The sequence below is a fragment of the Saccostrea echinata genome, unplaced genomic scaffold (assembly GCF_033153115.1).
Source record: "Saccostrea echinata isolate AGI-Se365-2 ecotype Australia unplaced genomic scaffold, CSIRO_AGI_Sech_v1 ptg000022l, whole genome shotgun sequence".
NCBI classification, from domain to species: Eukaryota; Metazoa; Mollusca; class Bivalvia; order Ostreida; family Ostreidae; genus Saccostrea; species Saccostrea echinata.
This window is the reverse complement of record NW_026889771.1, coordinates 15,551,253-15,576,142: the sequence shown is the minus strand read 5'-3', so window position 1 is coordinate 15,576,142 and position 24,890 is coordinate 15,551,253. Positions and strand designations below refer to the sequence as shown.

General features: G+C 33.1%; 1 pseudogene; it reads right to left on the bottom strand.

The window, feature by feature from the left end:
• Positions 1–876: 876 nt before the first annotated feature.
• Positions 877–20,019, bottom strand: LOC133190991 (nardilysin-like; annotated as a pseudogene).
• Between the last annotated feature and the right edge of the window lie 4,871 nt (positions 20,020–24,890).

Below are 24,890 nucleotides of genomic sequence, written 5' to 3'. Positions count from 1 at the left end.
CTCAATGTTCATTACAATGATGCCAACAGTTTGACTGCTTGATGTCCAGGAGTAAAGAAGAAGATTTTTAAAGATTGCATTAATTTTGGTGGTTTTAGCCCCACCCCTCAGGCCCCAGGGGGGCAGGGACCATGAAATTCACAATTTTTGTTCCCCTTCACCCATAGATGCTATATGCCAAATTTGGTTGAAATTGGTTGAGCGGTTTCAGAGAAGAAGCTAAAAATGTTCAAATGTTAACGCACATCGCACGACGCACGCCGACGGACAAAAACGGATAGCAATAAGTCACCTGAGTGACTCAGGTGACCTAAAAAGAAAATCATTTAGAAATTTTATTAGATTTCCCAATGTCAATACGAAGAATGATTATATAGCTACATATACTGTCCAGAAGCTTTCCACATGCTACATCATCCATGAATAATCTTTATCAGTGATATGATGCCCTCACCATACTCCAGTCTCCTTTATGTAAAGTTTTGGTATATTATGAAGATTTAATACAGTCAAACCTAGTTATCTAAAAAAAAGGACCAAGAAAAAACTTCGAGATATCCGAGTATTCGAGATATTCAGGGTTAAATTCTTAAAGAATAAGTGGTTGGGACTTCCAATTCACTTCAACATATACACGGTATCCGAGATATCAGTGTTCGAGATACCAAAGTGTGAACTGTATTCACTTTTTGAAAGCTTTATGTTTCTTTGTGGTACATGTATATCTTACACCTTGTTTCGTTCCCTCATAAAATAATCTCATGCTTGATTACCACAATGACTGAATGTCCCACTTCCTGAATGATAGTTTCTTTTCTTTAAAAGGTCAAAATATTGAAACAATTAAAACAGAACTAAACCCCCACCCCTCCCTTTCTTTTACATTGATTATTGTGCCTATCTTCAACCTTCATCATTTTGTGATACAGTGGTAGTCAAACATTGTGAGTTTAGATCTGAGGTGCTGTATGTCACTGATACATTGATGATCTGGGTAGTTACAGTCTTTGACAGGTCTCACAACATAGCTCTGTTCTCTATTACATTTGTCTGTGTTAGCTTTCTTCTGGGGAGGTTCCACTTCATCACTCTTCCCATCAGCTTGTTCCACTTCTGGGTTTCCAAGAACCTGGAGCACAAATATTAGATTAAATCTTGGCCATAACCTTTGAATGGTTAGTGCTAGAGCTTTCATACTTAACATATGTATTCCTTGTGATAAAACCTTCTCCTGGGCAGGAATATTTATTACCTTGAGCTTGGAATTAGACCTACTTTTGAAAAACGTTAACCTTGACCATAACTTGTGAATGGTTAGTGCTAGCTCTCATATTTTGCATGTGTATTCCTTGTGACAATACCTATCTTTGAGTACAAATATTTTTGACCCTTCGACCTTGATGTTTGACCAGCTTTTGAAAAACTTTAACCTTGGCCTAACTTGTGAATGGTTGGTGCTAGGGCTTTCATATTTCACATGTGTTTCCATGTGTCAAGAACTTTTTTGGAACCATCAATTGACCTTTTGACCTTGACCTCTGAGTTTGACCTACCTTTGAAAGACTTTAACCTTAGCCATAACTTTTGAAAGCTTGGGGCTAGAGCTTTTCATATTTCACAGATGCATTCCTTGAGAGAAGACTTTTTCTTAGGTACCAATATTTTTGACTCATGACCTTGAGCTTCTGAAAAAACTTTAACCTAGACCATAATTTCTGAATGGTTGTTGCAGGGGCTTTCATATTTCACAGGTGTATTCCTTTCTTTGGGTAGCAACACTTTTGATCTCTTCACCTTGACTTTGGAGTTTGACTTGCATTTGATAAACTTTAACCTTCACCATGAGCTGCCATCTGGGGGCATTAGTGTTTCACAAACAAATCTTGTTTTAATACATGTAATTAAATTCACAGCAACAAGTTGAATCTGATAAAGACACCACTAACTTTTACACAGATAAATGTATTGCTTGTATTTTTAAATTCATGGTCAAAACAAGTTTTCTAGAATGTGACAGTAAATACTGATGCGAGTTTTTATACCTGAAAGCTTATCCGTTTCTGGTTTTCGCCCAGATACTGTTTGTACCAGTTCCGCAGGTCTTCTACTGTTAATACCCTCAGTACAGCTACCTACAGTAAAAGAAAAAGTTGATCACTCCAAGGTATGAACATTCATACAGATTAGAATACCTGCAATGTTTGTTAAAACAGCATTCCAGACTTCAAATACACATGTAAAAATGCTTCAGAAAACATATGTATGCACTTAACTTACTGGCTGTCCTTTATTTCATAATAATCATTACAAATACATGTAATATAATAAAGACCTCTTTCTCTAGTCGGTCAAACACATAGTTGTGTTCCTTGCACTCCCCCCCAGTATCTGTTGACTTCCTCCTCTAACTGTGTGTCCTCTGTAAGCTTGGCTGCTATCAGAGACTCCACCTTAAATATACCACAATGACTTAAGATACACCACAGGGACTTCAGACTAAGACAACAATGATCACATTTCTACATGAAGTATACAGTAAAGTCTTTCAAGGAGGCAACAAAATTGTTAAAGCAAGTGAGTTCAGTAATTACCAAAGTATCAAACTCTTCTTTGGACATTTCATTCAAGATCTCTTTGAACTTGTTCAGAAAATCCTCAATATGGTTGTCAACTTCATGCATTCTACATTAAATACAACAATTTGGCGTGTCCATTTTTTTAGCAAAAAAAATGTCAATAAAATTCATATTACAGAAGTAACACTGAAACAAATAAAAAAAAAACACTCTTTATAACCTCATCCATCTTGAAAGTTGTAATGAAACAGCAAATTAACTTAACAGTATTAATTTAAAATGAAAGCTGTAATTCATTTGCATAAAAACTCCCAGGTTTCAGAATTACCCAGAGTATAAACATGTGTATATATACAGATAATGTAAGTCTTACGTGAACTTCTGTGCTTGAAATTGGACTGTTACAGCGAGTCCCATGATGTCGTTGGTGACCAGATTCTGACAGTATACAGTGTAACCCAGCTGTAGGTTGTGTCCTCAATACGTCAAAACAGGGCTCCTGCATTCTTAACTATGCAAAAAGAAGTTTACATGTTGAGTGCCATACATGTATGTGAGGAATGTAGCTCACTTTTATATCAATCACAGAAAACACGCCAAAAGATGTATAAATAATAAATGAAAATAAAAAAAATGAAAATCAGACTTGATGGAGTACTCTGACTGAATCTTTAAAGAAGTTTTTGACACTTACATCTAAGAGTTCGTTAATGACAGTTGACCTGATATACCCGGGGTCAGACTGGAGGTAAACAGTGATGCTAGAGTTGGCATCCTCCATGTTAAAGCTGTTTGTCTGGCAGTAACTCCACTGTTTAGGAATCTGGTACAATCTTCTCTACAAAACATGAAAAAAATGAAACTTTCCAGGTATCTAGTTGAATAAAGATGTAATATCTGAAATGTAATTTTAAAATCAATCTTATAATGCATACTATATTCATATTGTTGAGCACATAAGAACTTTTACATTTCAACTATTAGAGGAATTAGAGAAAATTAGCCCATCAAAAACTTTGGATATTTTAGACATAAAATGGATCCCTCTCTCTGTTATCCCGTTGTTTAAAATATACAAATTTATTTTCTTCCTACCATATACAGTCAAACCTTGTTATCTTGAACTTGATGGGACCGAGAAAATACTTCGAGATATCCAAGGATTCGAGATATCCAGGGTTAAATACTTAAGGAATAAGCCGTTGGGACTTCAAATCACTTCGACATTTCAATGGTATTTGAGATATCAGTGTTCGAGATACTGAAGTTCAACTGTATCTATTTTACCTGGTACATTTTAGAAGGTTCCACTTTTCCACATAATTTTGATTCCACTCTCTCTTTATACCAAGTTGCCTCCTGCAAAATAGGAAATTCATAAGTAAATTACAAATCTGTTGCAGTTGATTTAAAGATTTAAAATGACATTACAAAATAAAGAAACAAAATAAAAGTTTGGGCACAACGCAGAAGCTAGTCAGTGAGAAACAGGGATGGAGAGAGCTCACCATTGCCCTATACTCCAAAGGTGCCAGGACCAGCAAATATGAAGTATATGTACTAGTAGTCATATTTCATAAACTTGTTCTGTTTAACTGGACAAAGCTAGAGTTGTTTGTAACTGTCATTAACCTCATCTTCCTCAGATTTACCTTGGGTGCAACATTGCCAACCACTAAGATGTCTGCTTTTATACTCTGTCTGAACTCTGTTAGGAAGTGTCGAAGATCCTCATTGGTCAAACTATCAACAATACTGTATATTTCAGGTGCGGGCCTGTCGTGGGGGTCTATCACAGAAAATTGTAGGATTCTGTAAGGAAAATCAACAATGAATGAATGTTACAGACAACAATGACTTTATTTGTCCATTCATTGTAAAAATGTAAATATGTGTAGTGTGGAATAAGGAGGGGAGAATCAGCAATACTGATAGTAAATAAGAAATACATTATTATAACTGACTAAAATGAATTTGTACCATCATCCAGTCAATCTTCCTTAATTATGGGTTGTTAGAATCTAAAATTCAAGTATTCAACTGGAAAATTCAAGTATAAAATTATGTAGCTTGTCAGTTTGGTTTGTTAGTCAGTTAGATCTTATCATAATATTTTGTATCTCTTATTTATGTATAGAAATGGCAGAAGGGTCTATAATGATATCTCATGGAACAAACAAGGATTTCTAATCAACACAGACATTCTTGCCTGACAAGTTCAGATGGTCTGATGATGGCATTAAAAATCTCCCTCTTCGCTTTATTTCTCATGATGGGAAACAACTCATCATTGCAGACATAGTCAAAAACAGCTGTCACAAGTAGATCAAACAGCTCCTACAACAAATCAATACAGGCTTCTCAGATTATCCAATATCATACATGTACACAGAATCTTGGAATATATTTTTCATTGAATGTACATACATGTATAATTATATGTATGTTCTTATATGGGCCTCCATTAAACAATATAAAGACTATAAAAGGAAATGGATTTTGATTGTACAATTTGATAAGAATTCTTACGGGCAATTTCTGGTTAAATCCATTCACTTTGAATTTAAGTCCTGTATCATCCACATTGATTGAGAAGCTGAAATTTAAATCATTTTAATCAAGAATAGAAAGTCTACCATGATAACCAAATACAGTTGAACTTCTGTATCTCGAACACTGATTTTTCGAATACCATGGATATGTTGAAGTGATTTTGAAGTCTCACCCCCATATTCTTTAGGTATTTTACCCTGGATATCTCTAATTCTCGAAAGTTTTTCTTGGTTCCACTGAGTTTGAGATAACAAGTGTTGACTGTAATATGAATTTATAGGACAAATCCTATAAATTAAGTACACCAGTACATAAAATTACTTTGCATCTTTTGCAGAATTAATCAATTTCATTGCAGGTACTTTGCATCTTTTGCAGAATTAATCAATTTCATTGCAGGTACCTGTAGTTCTACATTTATTTTAAGTAAATGATGAACATAAAAGGAAGATCAGTCTAAAAATTAGACAGACTTTTAAACTAAATAAACTAAAAGACTTAGTACTGTGAGCACTGAGCTATCAAAGTGATACCCCCATCTCTCATATGTTCATAATGGCAAGGTCCGAAATAAGTGTCTGATCAAAGAGTAAAATAGGAGATGCACAATAGCACTATGTAATAAAGATTCTGTAAAAGTATATTTAAATTTTATTCAGTGGTATAAGAGAAATTGCGGATATGTGATGGGTAACTCTGAATATTATAGAAAGAATGGCAGTGTTCTATGTTTAGACCGTGAGCGCACATTTGTCTATTAATCTCCGTTTGACACAACATTAGTAATGTAAATATACAGCTACTGTTAAAAGGAGAACAATAGGCAAACATGTGCTAACCATGTAAAAAGTCAGTAAAAAAGTGGGCATCCTCATTATCGTACGGGGATTCAAAAAATTGTGATGACCCCCGCCTTTGAAAACAGATTTGTACTTCATAAATACATACTTTTATTTAATGTAATTATGTGAAGTTGTAGATTAGATGTTAACCATTTCTGCATTTAAAAGAAAAATGCTCGTTTTGAAAGGTTGCTTTGTCGTAAATTTCGCATGTCCTTAAAGTGCAATCATCTTTTTATTCAGTGGTATAAAGGGAGTTGCAGATGAGAGGTGTGTACCCCAAAGCGTAACGGACGGACATACAGATAGATGGAGGGACACCCCCATCACTATACATGCCCTGCTTTTCAAGCAGGGGTATAAAAATCAGTTGATCTTTTCACAAAAAATCTTACGACATATTTTTATCTCAAGTGAAAACTTATGACAAAAAATCGTTTTCACAAAGAGTCTTAAGAAAGTCGTAAGTGCAAAATCTGTCGTAACTTTACGAGAGCTCCAACCCTCTCTTAAGTATTTTAATACCGATTTTATTATAAAAATATAACCGCCAAAACCAAAATAAACGTTAAATTGAACTTTTTAAAGCAACTTCCAATAATATTTTATATTTTTTTTTCACAATCATTGTCGAAAATTAAATGAAATACACAACAAAATATTTACAATGTAAGTTTCACGTAAGATTTTCGTATGACCTACTTTTACGTCAGACTTGTGATTGTGACGTCAGATTTTAAACTTTCTTGCTTCACAAATGATTGCATTCGACATGTGTTGTCAATAATGTTTGTTATGCTGACAAATGTTGAAAACTAAGTTTTATTTTTATTTTCACCTACTTATTTAAGGATTATATAGCATATTGAAGTCATTGCTAGGGATGAAGTCTGTCGTAAGTAAAATCTTAAGTTCAATCATGTGTTCATGAAAAGCACTTAAGATTTGTCGTAAGAGATTCTTAAGTTAAAATCTTATGCAAAAAACTAAAGATTTTTTGTGAAAAGGACTACTGATCACTTGATAGGCATTACCAGTAATATATCCATGGATGCAGTATGCACTTACATCCCCCCAAAAATTATAGCTTTTAAGCAGGGCTGACAAATTTCTTTATTGTCTACAAATTGTAGGAAATATTTTGTTATTTCTATTATATCTAAAAAATATATATATTTTTAACAATTTTAGCCAATACAGTAAAACTTGCCTAATCCAGTTGTTGTCTATTCCAAAACCTTGCCTATTATGATGTAAACTTTAAGTTCCTCCTAGTTAATTCAAGTGATTGCAGATTAAAATGTTGTCTAATCTGGAATGTTATCTTTTCCAGTTTGTTATCTAATCTAACCAATTTCTATTGAAACAGTCCTGGTAATACAGGTTTCACTGTAGAATGCTTAGATCAGTGGCCAAAACTTATACCATACTTTCTATTAATGGGTATAGTACTGGAACACATTCTCAAGCTCAAAATCAACTTACTCAAAGCCAGCCATGATAGCAGGATATGTGGGGGCATCCAATTTATGGCTCATCACAGCCTCAAATATTTTCAGCAGGCCTTGGCTGCAAAATACCATTAATTATTGTACCTGTTAGTGTAGAGTGTTCAGCAAACACACAACTTTTATTTTTCCAATATCTAGTGAAAATTATAGAGAAAATGTTTGTTAACAAGAACTATTTAAAGCATTAAGTGTACAGGAATTATCTAATCTCATTTGATCATTACTTGAGTTCTGTTAATTGATCTGAATGAAAATACCAGCACTTTGTTATGAATTTGCACTTACTTTCTTAATTCTATTGCAGTGTACGCCATGCATTCAACGAAATCTTACCTCTTCACTGATTGGCTGGCCACAGGTGACATCAACTGTACACACACATAAGCTACAAAAGAATTTTTTTCATTGTAAACCATGAAACTTTTAACTATCAGTAAAACTGCATGATCTCACAAATGTCTTTAAAAATGCAGGAATATCATCACCCATATAGTCTTTACATAGGGATAACTTTGTACATGATAAAAAAAACAAGAGGCCCAAGGGCCTTGAATCGCTCTTCTGATAAACTGTACAACCTATCATTTCTATTTGAAGCCTCTAATGATCCTGTATATTTACATAAAGCCTTGAAATTCCAAAGGTAGGTAATCATGACCTACATTTTAGATGAAACACTTTGAGAACCCAAGATGATTCTTAGCCAATGAAAGAAAAAGTGAGCAAGCTCACATACCCCACGCTCCCCCAAAACTCAACAATGCAACACATAATGAATGGCACAGTGCATTTTAAATACACAGTATAATTCAAAAAGGGACAATACTTGCAAAAAATCATCACATCAAAACTTCTTGCATTTAAGGACATTCAAATCTTTGTATGTTACAAATTTAATTGGGCTGAAGTTTCTAGATAAATAATGGAATCAAAATTTCTTGGTAATATACAAATCTAAACATTATGTCTGAAATACCTACAAAGTTTCAGGAAATTCAGTGCATGAGTTTTGCTGACCAACTGTTATTTAAATTCCTCAGTGATTTCGATTTGTTAATGAGTGTAAGTCCATGTCCAACACATGACAATTTACACATTCAAATAATTGATGGAAACAAAATCATGAATTTGTTTATATACTCTACTTGTGAAATTATTTAAGGCAAAGCACCAATTTGGAGGGGGGGGGGGGAAGAACTATCCAATGTGTGTGTGTGTTAAATCATTAATATTTTGATCTCAAAATCAATAGGGGTCTTTTAAGGTCATAAAATATTTCACATAAAATTTCATTACAAAAGCTGATTCCAGTGGATTTCCTTATTACCTAGCTGGAAAGTTTCTTCAATAATAGGCAAAACTCTTGGGCAAAAATAATGGAATCGAAATTTCCTGGTAATATGCACATCTACACACTGTGTACTAAATATCTGCAAAGTTTGACCAAATTCTGTACAGCGCTTTAAGAGGAGTTGCTTGCACTGACAAACTGTTCATCTCTATATTCAAGATATGGCCAAAAATCAAAGTTGAAAAGTGCCAAATTTCTCAGAAAAAAGGAATCGAAATTCCCTGGTAATATGCACATCTACACATTGTGTCCTAAATACCTGCAAAGTTTGAAGAAATTCTGTGCAGCGGTTTACGAGGAGTTGCTCTGACTAAAAAACAGGACTGACTGACTGACAGACGGGTCAAAAACATTATACCCCCCGCAACTTGTTGCGTGGGGTATAATTAGTACCTGAGAGTAGGTCATAGTGACCTACTTATCACTTGCCATTCTCTGAGGACCCAAGATGCATCAACTAAGTTTGATGATTCTAAGCCAAATAGTACCCTTAAATATTTAAATATAGCCATAAAATTTCAAAAGTAGGTCATGGTGACCTACTTTTCAGTTGACATTTTTCAAGGACCCAAGATGCATCAACTTACAAAATTTTATTATCATAGACCTTAAAATGTCCAAAATATGCCTCTAAAACACTTTGAAATTGAATGCCTGCAAAGTTCAAAAAGTAGGTCACTGTGACCTACTTTTTAATAAATATGTTTTATGGCCCCAAGATGCATCATCTTACAAGATTTAATGATTCTAAACCTCTCAGTAATCAAATTAATGACCTTAATTGAAAAAGATTAGCCATATAATTCAAAAATTAGGTGACCTTTTAGTTGACATACTCCGAGGACCCAAGATACATCACCTGACAAAGTTTGATGATCATAGGCCTTAAATTGATCAAAATATGCCTCTATATCATTTTGAAAAAGAATGGCCGCAAAATTTAAAAAGTAGGTCATCGTGACCTACTTTTGAGTCAACATGATATGAGGTACTCAGATGCATCAACTGACAAGATTTGATGATCCTAGTCCTTATAGTAAGCAAAATATCAACATTTTAATAAAATGTAATTTTTGTCAACTTTGAAGTGACCTTGAGACCACGCCCTTTGCCCCAGGGTGATTCCCCGTGCCAATTTTAATATACAACATATCCTCATCCTTTTTGTAAGTTTGGTGATAATCTGCCCAGTGGTTCTTGAGAAGATTTTTCAGCAAACAGTACTTTTGTTTCTATTTTCCTAATTATCTCCCCTTGTTTAAGGGTCAAAACCCTAGTTTTAGTATAAATGGGAGCCATTGGACCAAGGATACCCTGTGACAAATTTGACAACAATTGGCCAAGGGGTTCTTGAGTTATGGCCCATATTCTAAAAAGTTTACGCACACCGCACAAATGGCCATAGCATTAGCTCTTTGAGCCTTTGGCTCAGAAGAGCTAACAATGTATTAATTTTTGATGATGAAAATGTTGCTAACACTGTGCAATGGTTTGAACATTTACATTTCTCTTTAAATGACAGTTTTAGAAGAATAGGAAATTGTAAGACACAAACTAATTTTTCCCAAACACAAGATGTTTTTCACCTGAATAATGCTTTTTTGTTTGATGTAATTCTTTTTAGTACAGGACAATTTTTCATGTGAGATCAAGCTCCAGGTATGATATATTGACCTATAAATGTGGTGTACTTTATACATTTATTGCATATAGTGAGGGAGACATGAAGATTTCTTCGCCCATGAAAAATCATATTTTTCATGGGCGAAGAAATCTTCATGTCTCCCGAACATTCATGCAATAAATTGTTTATAATACCGAATTAAGCACAATGCAGGAATTATAAAGAAGATTCAACGAATAAAGCAAACATGCATTTGATAAGAACAATATGAAACAGACGTAAGTTACAACACTAGCTGCGCATCATTAAAAAAAATATTCCTACGTGACAAGTTTGTGTTATTTTCACTCCAGTAACATTCAAACCCCAACCTTGAAAATACTGTTCTAAATATTTACATTTTACATGTTTAAATCGACACAATCAAACAACGATATAAATAATCTTACTCCTCAGTCGTTTCATTGTGACGTCACAATCATGGAACACGACCAATCAGATTCTACTTTACTAGTGATTATTAATATGAGGTATAATAATATACATTTGTTGCATGATCGTGAGGGAAATATGAAGATTTATTCAGCCAAGAAAAATCATATTCCCGAGGGCTTTGCCCGAGGGGGATACGATATTTCTTGGCTGAATAAATCTTCATGTTTCCCTCACGATCATGCAATAAATTGTTTATTATACCGAAACAAGCAAAAACTTTAAAAATAAACATAAACTTTCACATTCGGTACCGCTCTTAAATTCACTTTCAATTTAAACTTAATATATTACTGAAAGAATTTAGAGAAGTGATGTGAAACAGCCTATTGTGACGTCTACTATTCTCGGGAGTTTTCGTTCAACAAACGATAACTATTGCGGGAAAATGCGCAAGGTCTCTGAAGAGGTTGAATATGATGAAATGCATGACGACGACAGGGAAATATGAAGTTTTATGGCCCTGTCACGTGATAGTCTAGAACCAATCAGATAATGCGTTGTATAGAATAATTATAATGAGGTATAATATGAATTATCTCTCTTTTTAGTGTAGAAACACTAACTTTTAGGCACTTCGAATTTCATATCTTTCTTGTAGTACAATGTACACAACTCATTTTCTGACAGAGTTATAGGATGCTGAAAGAGAAAAGCTTCCAATTATATATGTGTATATTCTACAAGAATAACTACGCAAACTAATTTTACCTAAAGCACTAGCTGTACATGAATCAGTTTATTTCAAATTCTTGAACAAAGGAAAAAAAAGGAGACAAGCCCCTGTGACCTTTGCACAATACTTTGCTTCCACCTCTGCTATTGTAAAGTCTGTAAAAGAGAATGAAAATATTAACATACACTGGAATATAGATACTGATTGTATTTTCTGTAGTATGCCGATATTCATGTGTAGTGTACAATATGAATTTTAATTTTGAATGCTGAGAATAACATAATTTAGAGTTTAATAAGAATACAACATACATACCTATTGATTTGTTTCGTTGTGGTAAACAAAGGTCAGGATTTTTAGGTGGGTCTGAAAGAAAATACATACAACCAAACCATTATCTAGGTTGGTTTGAGCCTAGCTGCTAGGCTTAGTTGAACTAAAATTTAAAGTTTTTGGGTACAAACTACAAATTTTACATATTATAATCTGAATAGGATGAGGTAGCTCTCCACAAATATACATATAAAGAAAATTATATTTTTTGCCAAAAACATGAAATTTGATACCCATGGAAATTATTGCAACTTTGGTTATAAATCACTGCCTTATGTTGTCTCCGTGGTTTGTATAAATATTAGTATATAGTGTATTGTTGTACAGAGATAATACCTTGCCATTTTTGAATCCATTCAGGTTTGATTTCTGCCACTCCATACTTCACAGGACTCCATTTGATATCCTGTGTGTAACATTTATCTGACAGTTGTTTGGACGACAGGAAAATGCAACAGTTGTCTGCCCTTAGATCTGCCAGACACTTTACAATCAGCTGAAGAAATTAAAAAAAAACTCAAAAACTCTGAATATTCTAAATTTCATTAAGAAATTACTTATATATTTACTAGACCTACCTCTGGGTCATATTCGTACATTAAATCTCTGCCAGTTAAAACATCTTCTGGGGAAAATATCTGCATGTTTTCAGAGACTTTCTCCACATAATCCATTGCATCTCCCTAAACCATAAAAAATGCTCTCATCCAACAAAAAAATTACATCTACAGTTTTATTTCAATTTTTTTTTCTAATGAAATAGATGTATTATTTACTTTTCCACTAACACTATAAACAAATACAATTCATTTTCACTAATTTTTCAAAGGATCCTTGTGCATCCTGTCTGTCCTAGGCTAGCTGATAAAGTAAAACATGCTTATAACGCAGTGCCAAGGACAGACAATTTTGCTTCGTACTAAACATAAATTGTTATATCCATTGAGTTTACAATATATTTTAAAGCCACAGGGAATGAAATCACTTTGCTCTAAGCATCAATTCATTATGAGCATGTTCACTACAAGCATGTTTTACTGTATTTTTCATAACAGGAATTTTTAATTAAATACATCTAGATACTATTAAAATGGCTGATTTTTAAGAACACCCATAGTCTAGTCAATTTATCAAGAATTCAAAATATCAATTTCAGATTTACATTATCTTTGTGAAATAATTATCTATTTAACTGTATGAAAAAAAGTTTAAATAAGATTACACTCATGAAAAACAGGAATTCTTTTATTTCAGCAAAACATTTATATTAAATGAATTTACAGAGTTATATGTATGTCCCTTTTATATTAGTAATTCCCATACAGCTAATTTAAATCATGTCAAAATTATTCTTTCCACTCATTAGATTTTATTAGATTTTTTTACTACAAATATTTTGTACATGTTTAATATCATTTATGATAAAATAATTTCTGTTGCAATTAGTTTGAGTTGGGCCCATATTTTCGCTAAATTGACTGTACTTCTACCTTTTCTTTAAATCTAAATTTGGTTTCCTCCACTATCTTCATCTCATCAAAGTACTGCTTCTGTGGTCCTTTGTTCTTCAGTAAGTGTATGTACTGGAAAACTGCCAGCAGAACTTCCTCAAACTGTTCAAGTCAGTAAGGGTCAAGTTCACCACAAACTGAGCGGCAGTGGTGTTCAGCTCAAATCCATTGTAGCTGTGGCCACTCTCCACTGCTGTGGCAAAATACCTACAAAATGTCAAAAATACGCAATCTTTAAGGGAAACAAATCATTAGAAAAATCTATATATATATATATATATATATATATGTGGTACCATAAAACAAAATTCTCTCTTCCTCTCAATGTAGAGGGTTATTTAATGTAGTGAAAATTTCAGCTTCTTTTACCTACTGGGAGATATGAATTATTTTGTCAATTAGTTTGCAGAAAGGCATGGCTTATGGGAAAGTTCTGGGTAACTTCCCTGAAATCTTTGGGGTAAATGTCACATTAAATAATGCCTCAAAAGACTAGATTTGCAATCAACATAAGCTTATACATATAGGTAGATAAACTCAGATTCTTTAAAAAAATCATTAATTGAAAATAGCCTCATTTTTGTGATTATGAAGCGGTACGGTATCAGGTTTCTTTTCCTCTATATATGTTATTGTCTGAGACCTTTTTCTTCAAACAAAATACTTTTTGTGCACCACAGACATTTAAATCTATATTTATCAACAACCAGAAAGTAAATTTCCTAATCAACATAGCCTCCCTTAAATCTCACAGGTGAAAAGTAATTCAAAATGGCTGGCTGATCAATAAAAGTCACCTTGGAGATAAACAGTAAGTTAAAAGATTGTAATGCTTTGATCAATTAACTTACCATAAAGATGCAAGAACTTTTATAAATTAGAAGTCTTAATTACTTGTAGGGTGACTTACTAAGTTGATTCATTTTAATGTTTATAATAAATTTTCAGTATGTTTCTAGTACAAAAAAACCTCTTTCAATACCTTGTACGTTTGAAAATTCACTTGATTCTCATCAAGTCATCAGAATTAAGAAAAGAGATACATTTTGAAACATCTTTTCTTCAGAACAGCTTTTATAATAATTTATACAATAGATAATACTTAAATGTACTCCTTCCAGATGGCTCTGTCAAAAGCACAATTACCAGGTACACCTCAACACTTTCTAGAGTGTGGTATCCAAGACTGCGAGAGAAACTGTGAATTTTACTGCAACCTTTGCCACACAAGATTATGTAAACAATGCAGAAATGTACATCTGAGAAGTCCAGAAACAAAAAGCCATGAAGTAGTCCTATACCAACAACGCAAACGACAACTGCCCATAGAAAAATGCAAGATCCACCCCACCAAAGATATAGAACTTCTTTGTGATGAATGTAAAATCCCGATTTGTTCCAAATGCACTTCCGAACAAGAACATAGGGGTCATACATTTACTGATCTGGAATCTATTTATACAGAGAAATTTTCCCATTGTCAAGGAGAAATTGCAAAAATTCATGAGTATTTCCTGCCACAATATAGAGATTTACAGAGAGAAATTAATGGAGATGCCAAAGAAATCAAGAAGATCATGGACAACTTAAGAACCTCCATGAAGGCTGAGGCAGAATCCCTAAAAAGCTTGGTGGACTCAGTGACTTCTGAAAATATGGAAGAAGTGAACAAAATAGAGCAGTCATTATTGGAAAAATTAAATAACCAAGATACAACAATTGAAAAGTATATCACCTATCTCAATGGCCTAGACAAAAAGTTCCATGTTTATGTTTCCTCTTTAACACCTTCAAAACTTTTAACTGCAGAGGATATGCAAATCCAACCCTTACCAGAAACAACAAAACCACTGATGCCTGTATTTACTGCTGGGAGGTACAGCAAAGATGATGTAGCCAAATTACTGGGGAAAATAACTTTTCCAAACACAAAAGAAGAGATGAGAAAAGTACAGCCCCTAAAATCAAAAATTCCTACATCATATCTGAAACCAACAAGATATCAAATAATGAAAGAGAGTCAACCAACATCTAGTGTGAAACAAATACTCTCACTATCTTCCTCTGTCACTAAGGTAAGAGAATTCAAAGTACCAGGCATTGAAACTGTGTGGCATATGTCACTAGATCAGTCAGGCAGACTCTGGGTTAGTGATATTGTAGGTAACCTTGTCCAAACAGATCTACTGGGGAATCAGCTACAGAAGATACAAACCAGTGATGGATTTGGTTACTACACAGTGACACAGGACGGGGATCTGATCTTTACAGTCTATAACAAGGAAGTCATTAACAGGATAACACAGGATAACAACATCACTGAATTCATTAAAACAGGAGACTGGGTACCATTCAGCATACACTCCTCCCACATCAATGGGGATATACTGGTGGGGATGGGGAAGAGTGGAGAGGGTAAAATCACCAGGTACAACAAGACAGGGAAAGAACTACAGAACATACAGAGGGACAACAAAGGACAGGGACTGTATGGTGATCCACACTATATAACAGAAAACATCAATGGAGATATCTGTACATCAGATTATGGTAAGGAAGTAGTGGTGGTGAATAAATCAGGACAACACAGATTCTCCTACACAGGTCAGGGGTCAAGGTTCAGTCCCTTTGGAATCTGTACTGATGTCCTTGGTCACATATTGGTGTGTGACGGTAACAATGTTCATCTCCTTGATCAGAATGGTCAATTCTTGTTTCTACTACTTACACCAAAACAAGTATCTACCGGTAATCCCATTAGTGCATGCCTGGATAATGAGAACAATCTTTATGTGGGACAAAATCTTAACAATACAGCGAAGGTAATTAAATACACGTATCTCCAATTAATGAACACAGCAGAATAGTGTACTATTTTTCACTTGAAGTTTGTGTATATTTCATTTATTCTCTGTATAACTGAGGATATTCAATGTTTTATTTCACAAATGGGATAAAATTTTTAATATTTTAATAACTGCAAAGCAAAACTATGAGAAAAGCCTATTACATGTAGTATCAAGTAAAAAATTATGCCCTACTATCTCGTAATTAGGAGATCTTTTCTCATAAATAATAGATAATTAACTTGTAAATAAGAGAAAAGATCTCAATATTCCAAGAAAAGTATCTTGTAATCTCATTTTTTAATGTTGTAATCAATCAATATGCTTTCTGGTAATTTATGCATATATGCCAGAAACCATTACAGCAAAAAGTGCACTGCCACAGCACATAATACACCAGTCAAATATTGTTCAATTAGATTAGAGTGCAAGGAAGAAAATCATGTCAAGCTTGGTACAAAGATTCCAATGATTCTTCCATGCTAATGTTTGAAAGTGCCTCTCCTGTGTTGTAGTATTTAACGAGAACAAATAACACATCATATATTTCTCAACTGGTTGTGTTAGAGCTTTACAAATAGTCATTTGCAGTTTTGTTGATTGTATTTTAATGAAAAATGAACAATGCTAATCCTATTAAAGCATCAAAACACTGATCATTATTTTTATTCTTAGACTGTAAATATGTCATCTTAGTGAGACATGTCACTCTGCAATTCATTGTTGAGATATAAAAATAAGACTTTATATCAAATTCATTTTGAAAGTAATGGCTAGCCAATGAATAGGAACTATTTCAATTTTACAGGTACAATCAATTGCAATTAACAATCAGGGGCATAATGCAAACAAGATATTGTCAAAAATAACTCAAATGAGTTATTCTTTTGTCACAATGAGTTACATGTACCTCTCTTTGCTTCTGACCTCCTTTTCCCAGCATTAGTAACTCAAACACGTTATATCTCTAAAATAGTTTCAATAAAATGATAACTTGTTTAATTTATTTTGTGTCATTCCTCCCTAACTTCACACCCCATGCACCAAAGGTTTTTGCTTGTGCAACAAGTCAAAAACAAATGTTTGATTAAATTTAAACCTTGCTCAATCGAGAATATTTGTTCAAAGACTTGGGAAAAACTGTTTATTTAATGAGAAAAACTTGACCCAAAACCATGCAAATAAAACCTCAAAATAAGGAGTAAAATGCTATTCATTTCCACCTCCTCACCAATTCTCCATTAGAGTCGGTGCACTCCATATTGTATTAGTATTACATAATGGAATCCCAAAATGCAATGCATATTGGCAGGAAATACAAAACTCCCAAGAAATCAATGTCTAAGTAGAATATAAAAGTAACTTATTTAAGTTATCATTAAAAAATTTCCGTGTGTGTAAAATAACTTATTTATGTTATTTTTCTAATAACCCGTTTGTATTATGCCCCTGACTGATTAAGAGGACAGATTTCTCTGTCCAGTTCCCAACAAATATAAATAACACCTGCTTGGTTAGATATGCTCTACCAAAAAATCTTCTAACACTAAACTCATCAATTAATCTCTGATGGGACAAGTGGAATTTCTCTTGTTATTGACATAGATAGAAAACTGAATAAATTGAAATTTTTTGCATATTGCTCTATATATAATCAATTTAAACATTCCTAAAATTTTATTAGGCCAAGATAAATTAATTGAACTCTTTATTTGCATGTATTTTCTCCATTTAAATAAGCAACAGTAATATGTGTTCATCAATACTATGTTGTTTTTGAAAAATTTTCCTATGAGCAAGTTCCCTCTACTGAAAATGAAATAGATAGACAAAGTATTTACACCTTTATATGATATGATTTTCTCAATGTTCAAAAAACATTTGTATTAGTGTATAGAGAGTCCTTATGAAATCTACTTTTTTCCTTTTCTTTATTATATCCCTTTTTAAGATGATTTGACCCTTGATTTGAACACATTTGTATTTCCTTCAACTTAGGATACTTTGTGGCAAGTTTGATAGAATATATGTTCCAAAGTCAAAAATGTGAAACAGATGGACAGCCAGTCAGATGGACAGACATCCGGTATTCAGAAAAGCCTGCTTGAACCTTTGGTTCAGTTGAGCTAAAAATGAGTTAACACTGATGCTGAATTGTTTAAGAAAAAATTTCCGCATTGGAGGAATTGTTGGAGAATATACCCATATAGTCGAGAGATTTTGTTGGCAAATAAAAACTGAGCCCGAAGGCAACATAAGTGCCTTATTATTAACAATTGAATGCTACTTCTTGTTCATTTGCACTTCACACATTAGATGTAGGATGTAATCTGAACCAAAAGTAAACTTTTTTCCCAATAATTTGCATCAGAATCAATAGAGTCCTCGATCCCATTCCTAGTAAGAACAGTCAAAATTAGAGGAAACCGATTTAAAGTTATTGATAAATTGTTGATGACATTTGTGCTTTATTTTGCTAACAAAATCTCAAGACTGAGGGGTATATTCTCCAACAATTTTATGAGGGAATTATTTCTACAGCAAATATTTTAACTTCTATGTAGAGAAATGTAGCAACTAGATTAGGACTTCATTAGAAGTGTCTTCTGACGCCACAATTGATTGCTTCTTCTCCTTCATGTGTGTCTCAGGCATTGGAAAATGTGAGATGTAACATGAACCAAAAGTAAATTTTTTCCCACCGATTTGTTTCACAATCAAAAGAGATCTCTATCCTTTTCCTAGTGAACACAGTCAAAATTAGAGGAAACCGATTCAAATTTTTTTAATAATTTGTTGATGATGTTAATGATTTATTGGAGAATAATGGCTGTGGCATTTCTTTGATCTTTGCAATAACCATAGTATAATGAAGGATAATACACAGGCAACATAAAAATGAGGTACAGTCATAGTTAACTAATCTTAGCGATGGATAAAGATTTTAACTTTACAGATTCCAAGATGATTGAAAGAGGAATTGAAGAGAGAAAGAAAGCATCTTTACTTTAACCCAAACCCTATCCAATAATTTGCTATGTTTTTCTACTAAGCCAACTGTGAAATTAATTTGAATGCCATTTTCATGTATACTCACGCGTAGAAATATGCACGGAGAAAAATGGCGCTAAATTGACGTCACAATGAGCTACAGAGACATAAACCAAAATCTAACGATATAGGGCAGTGAACAATTCAAACACTGAGTATATTTTTGGTGCTTTTGAACATGTAAAATGTAAATATAAGGAATGTTTTTAAGTTTAGTGTGAATTATTGGTGTGTAAATCACACAGACTTGCACATAGGCATATTTTTCATGAAGTGCATGAAATATGCCTACGAGACAAGTCTGTGTGATTTACATACCAATAATTCACACAAAACTTAAAAACATTCCTTAAATAATTCTAACATGGAAATGCAAGATGCATTTTTATGCTACTGAGTTTTAACTTGCATATTACATGTGGCCATTTAAGTACATGTATTTCAGATGCAATTCATCTTTGTGAATGCAACACATGCAAAGGAAAAGCTTTTTAGTACCTGTAGCAACAATATCTACCTGCTCTTCAAGTGAGCTAACAAACTACCTTCCCCCTCATGTCCCAAGAAAAAGTCCAAGTATAGCAATGGCTTCTTTCTGCATAGAAGAAAAAATATAAAGTTATTGATTGCAAGGCATAATTTTTAATACACATGCAAATTCTGCTGTGTTTATGATAAAATCAGAAAACAAGTTACTGGGTAACTTTTAAGTGTGAAGTGAAATAGATGCAATTTCTTGACAGCATTGGAGGAAATGACCAGATAATTTCCAGCATGTGTTTGTCCTTAACAGGATCAACTGAAACAGGATTAAAATAAAACTATACAGATATGCAAGGGATGAGATATGAAGACAACAGGACATCTGAAAACATTAGATGTGGGATCTTGTGTCAAGGAGGAGTAAGCATTCCCTGTCAAATGGTCACATCCCTTGTAAACTCCTTGTCATGATCAGGTAAACTGAAAAATCTATAGACAATTTGGTATGAAAATGATGACAGGCTAACAATTTGAAATGTCAGTCAACATTCAACCTAACCACAGATTGTAATTGCAAACAAGGTTATTGTACATGTATCAACCACAGCATTTGCAAAATGTTAACTTTAAATGAGGTTGCTGATATCTTTGTATCATCAACTTATTTGTTAGAAGCCTGTCTCATTTCAAAATTGCTCCTATGTAGAGCATGCTTTTGCATTTTAAATCTACATGCAAAAATGCAACTGATAATGGTACATTCTACATAAAGAATGAAAATTAATTAAATAAAAGTTGAAGGCAACAAGTATATCATAAAGTTTTATTGTTAGTTTACCATCAATTTACATGTATCTTTCTAGTAAAACATCCAAATATGAAACAAATGTGTCAGATTCTGTGGTGCTTTTTATTCTGAATTCAGTGGGATACATTGAATCAATGTATGAATGAAAGTGAATAGTGTTATTTGATAAAAACATAGTTGATATATCTAAATGTTGAATTGGAGGCCACAGCAAGAATTTAATACAATCTGTGAAAAAAGTTAACATTTATAAAAAGTCATGGAAAACTTTTAATAATCAAAGTTTGATATTGCAACATTATATATGTGCATTAAAAAATTTGCTAACTTCTGGAGAATTTTTTTTAATCGCCGAATTTTGTTAATTAGACTGTACTTAAAAAAGTAAAATAACTTACTGTAATACAGTTTTCTAAATTTTTCCATCTCAAATGGGTTCTGAAATTTAAAGAAAAAGATTTAGATTAATGCATTCTAATCTGTTTCTTTTATAGAGATAAGTACTTAATTAACCATAAGTAGTGGGGGGAAATTGGGAACTTACAAGCATATTAAAACAAGGAAAACAAATCAAAACAGAAGATAAACATCATTTCGTGCTTAATTCAAAATTTTCACTTGAATACCTTTATTTGCAAGTTGGGGATGTTCACTGTTGTAATCAAGACAGAGAACATCACAAGCTCTTGCTTCGATTATTAGGGAAAGCAAGTACATAATTTCCATAAAAAAAATAATTACTGGTACACAATTCTATAGGTTTTCTGTTATTACAATTTATAAAAATATAACTTGTGTTTTCAAAGCCTACCTGAAGGTGATCGAATGTCTGTCTTGGTTGTTTGCTTAAAGAAAAATTAAATGATTATAAAACTTGGATAAAACTCAAGCATTGAGACATGTTTAGTTCTAGACCTGTATTATAGCAATATATATATTATTATTGTCTGTCCATCATATCCCTGAAAAAAATTAAATTTTTAAATGAATTAAAGTTACAGTGAAGATAAAAGTTTCTTTAAACTGCATCAAACTTCAAATCAAGGTCATGAGGTCAAATATCATCACATAATCTGAAAGGTCTTGTCAGGTCTTGTACATTAAGTTATGTACATGTGAAAAAAAATGAAATCCCTGTTTCTTCTGGAGCAAATGTTCGGTCAAAGTTAATTTTTTTTGAAGTAGGTGAAATATATGGAGATAACGGACAGTATTCAAGCTCAAAAGTCCATTATACAATACAAAATAGGAGCAGAGCAAGGTAAAACTAAAAGTAGGTAAAACTTCTAGGTCAAGGTAATGAAGTCAAAAATGATAGCTCTTTCTGAAAGGTATTGTCACAAGAATGTACCTGTAAAATATGAAAGCCCTATCTTCTTTCATTCAAACATTATCACCAATGTTAAAAATTTTGAAAAGTACTAAAGGTTAACTTGAAGGTGAAGATCACAAGGTCAAAAACAAAAGCACATTTGGAAAGGTTTTGTCACAGGCAATCACATGTCAAATATCATAAAAAAAATTAAAAAGTAGGTCAAACTTCCAGGTCAAAGTCATGGGATCAAAAATTATTTATATATTTGAAAAGTTCTTCTCAAAGGTATTGCATACATCAAATATGAATATCCTATCTTTTCTTAATCAAAAGTTATCACCAATGTTAAATGTTTGAAAAGAAGGTCAAAATTCAAGGTCAAGGTCAAACACTCAAAAATCATTTGGAAAGGACTTATCACAGATAATGTACATGTGAAATATGAAAGACCTATCTTTTGTCATATTAAAGTTATGATCAAAATTAGAGTTTTTGTGACAGACTTACAGACAAAGGAGATTAAATATACCCTTGCTTTAGCAAAAACGGGGGACAACAAACAAAACAAAAACAACAGACATTAAACATTGTGAAAAATGTTTTTGTTTGAGGTTACATATATGTAAATTCAATTCAAAACTACTTCTGCAGAAATGAAATCTTTTGTATTTCAAAAACAAATTCAGTTTAACACAATACTCTCAACCCTGCATCCATGGTCGATACTCAAATTTCACATTTTAAGGTACACTATACATGTATTTTCATGATGGATTAACAGAAATAGAATTACTATATGAAAGGAAAGTTCTGCCCAAACAATCACTTTTTCATTAAAGAAAGAAAAGCAGACTAAGGTATTTATAAAAGATTGTCAGCACATGTTGGTCTTTTCTTTAATAATATTCTCAACGTCCTTCAAAAAACTGCTTGATATTTGTAAAGACTTTGAAAAGTATCTGTGAACCTTAACTAAATTATTTTGACTTACATCTTTAATTTTCATTTACCAATCTCCATTTCATACCAATCATGGTATTACATGCATTCCAGAATACTGATTTTTGTCCCTGTTTTATCAAAAAGCTGTATTAAATCTTTAATGTACTCTTTCTTGTTTGGAACTTCAGAAAAAAAATCTCTTTGACCCATTACCTTGGAATGATATGAGGGCACCAAGTAGATCTGATAGGTAGGTTTATATTACTGTAAACCAAATGTTTTCATGCATGCAAAGTACTTTCCCAAGTTTGTACACGACCAGGAAATCATGAAATTCTGTCCTTATAATTGAGTACAATATTCTAATTATCAAAAGCAAAGACAGCTTAGAACATAGTAGTCAAGAAGAAAGCATCTTTGTATCTGAGCTCAAAATTAAAGAGAAATGATTTACAATATATTTTATCATGATACATGTACATGTGTGTTTCCCATGATAGACTGGAGACAACAATAATTTTAGCTGGAGAAGGAGTTTAAAATCTTAGCCAATATATAGATAGACTGATTCAGAATTTTCTAAGTATAGAAAATAATGCATGTGCTGTTTGTTATTAAAAGAGTATGCTTGCTATTCAGTTGAACTGTCTAGTCTGTTCTATTGAATACTTATTTGCTGGCAGTTTATCTGAAATAACAAAAATACACATTAAAAAAGTGTTTCTGATTACTCAAACCAAGAGAGTGCAATCCATACATTAGTATTTGAAAATGTGTTTGCTTTCTTGAGTATTTGCTGTAAATTTTTACTTCAGTAATCCTGATATTGTGGATTACCTACTGACATTCCCGAGGATGCCATCAATGCCAGAGTACCACTGGATGCTCTCTATCAAGTATTGCACCACGGAGAGAATGCTAGTGTGGACAGCCACCGCTTTAGTGTATCAGCTGATCCAGAGGATGCCACATCTAAGGTCAGTTACTGAACTAATAAGAGAGTTCTGTTCAGTCCAACATTTTACTTGTAGATCCAGTACAAGTATTTCATATGAACCAATCAGAATTCAGAAATATCTGAATTTGCATACATGCATGCATTGTTTTTGTTTGAGAGGGTGTGCTTTCCGGATACACATAAAGTAATTCCTACAAGTTTTAATTTTGATTTGGAGTGTGTTGATTATTTATAGGAGAAGCTGCCAAATGTGTACCAGGAGTTGGGCAGTGATAATTTAGAACCTCTTCCCTACAAAGTCCTTGTGGAACATCCCCTCATACAAGATGTAATGGCTGCCTGCCAAACATTTAAATCTCTGGTCAGTATCTCAATACTCAATAAAAAGTTCTATACATGAATAATAACTACATTCTTGCCAAGGTTTCAAATGAGTCCAGAAAATGTAGATGAATAATGCACAGTCTGGACTATACATTTTTTAAAATGACATACATGTGTTTTCAACCTCCTCTACAGAAATATACATGTACGATTATATGACCTAATTGAAGACCTATTATTATGCATCCCGAGTACTGGCAAGTAACATGTGAAAAAAAGTGCTATGGTTTTAATTATTTTTTTTGCAGGATATTCGTGGAATTCTTAATAATCCAACCCAAGATATGGATATCCACAGCACAAAAACAATGGAATAGAAAAAAACAAATCTTCAAGAAGTGATAATTTAGAATATTCACCTTTTTTTGCATATACTTGGACAGAAGAAAAATAGACTACATGTACTTAGCCTATTTAGATGGCATGATTTTTAAAATGTACATATGTAAATGATTTATTTCTATTATAGTATATAATAATAGCATAATTTTGGTGTGAACTGATTATACTCTTTGCAATCTGTGATGGATGTCACATGACCTGTGACACCCTCACATACCAGAGGCACTGCATTTGTCTGTGAACAGCACCTGGTGATGGGATTTGAAGTGATGGGAGGGGCAAATTCAATACC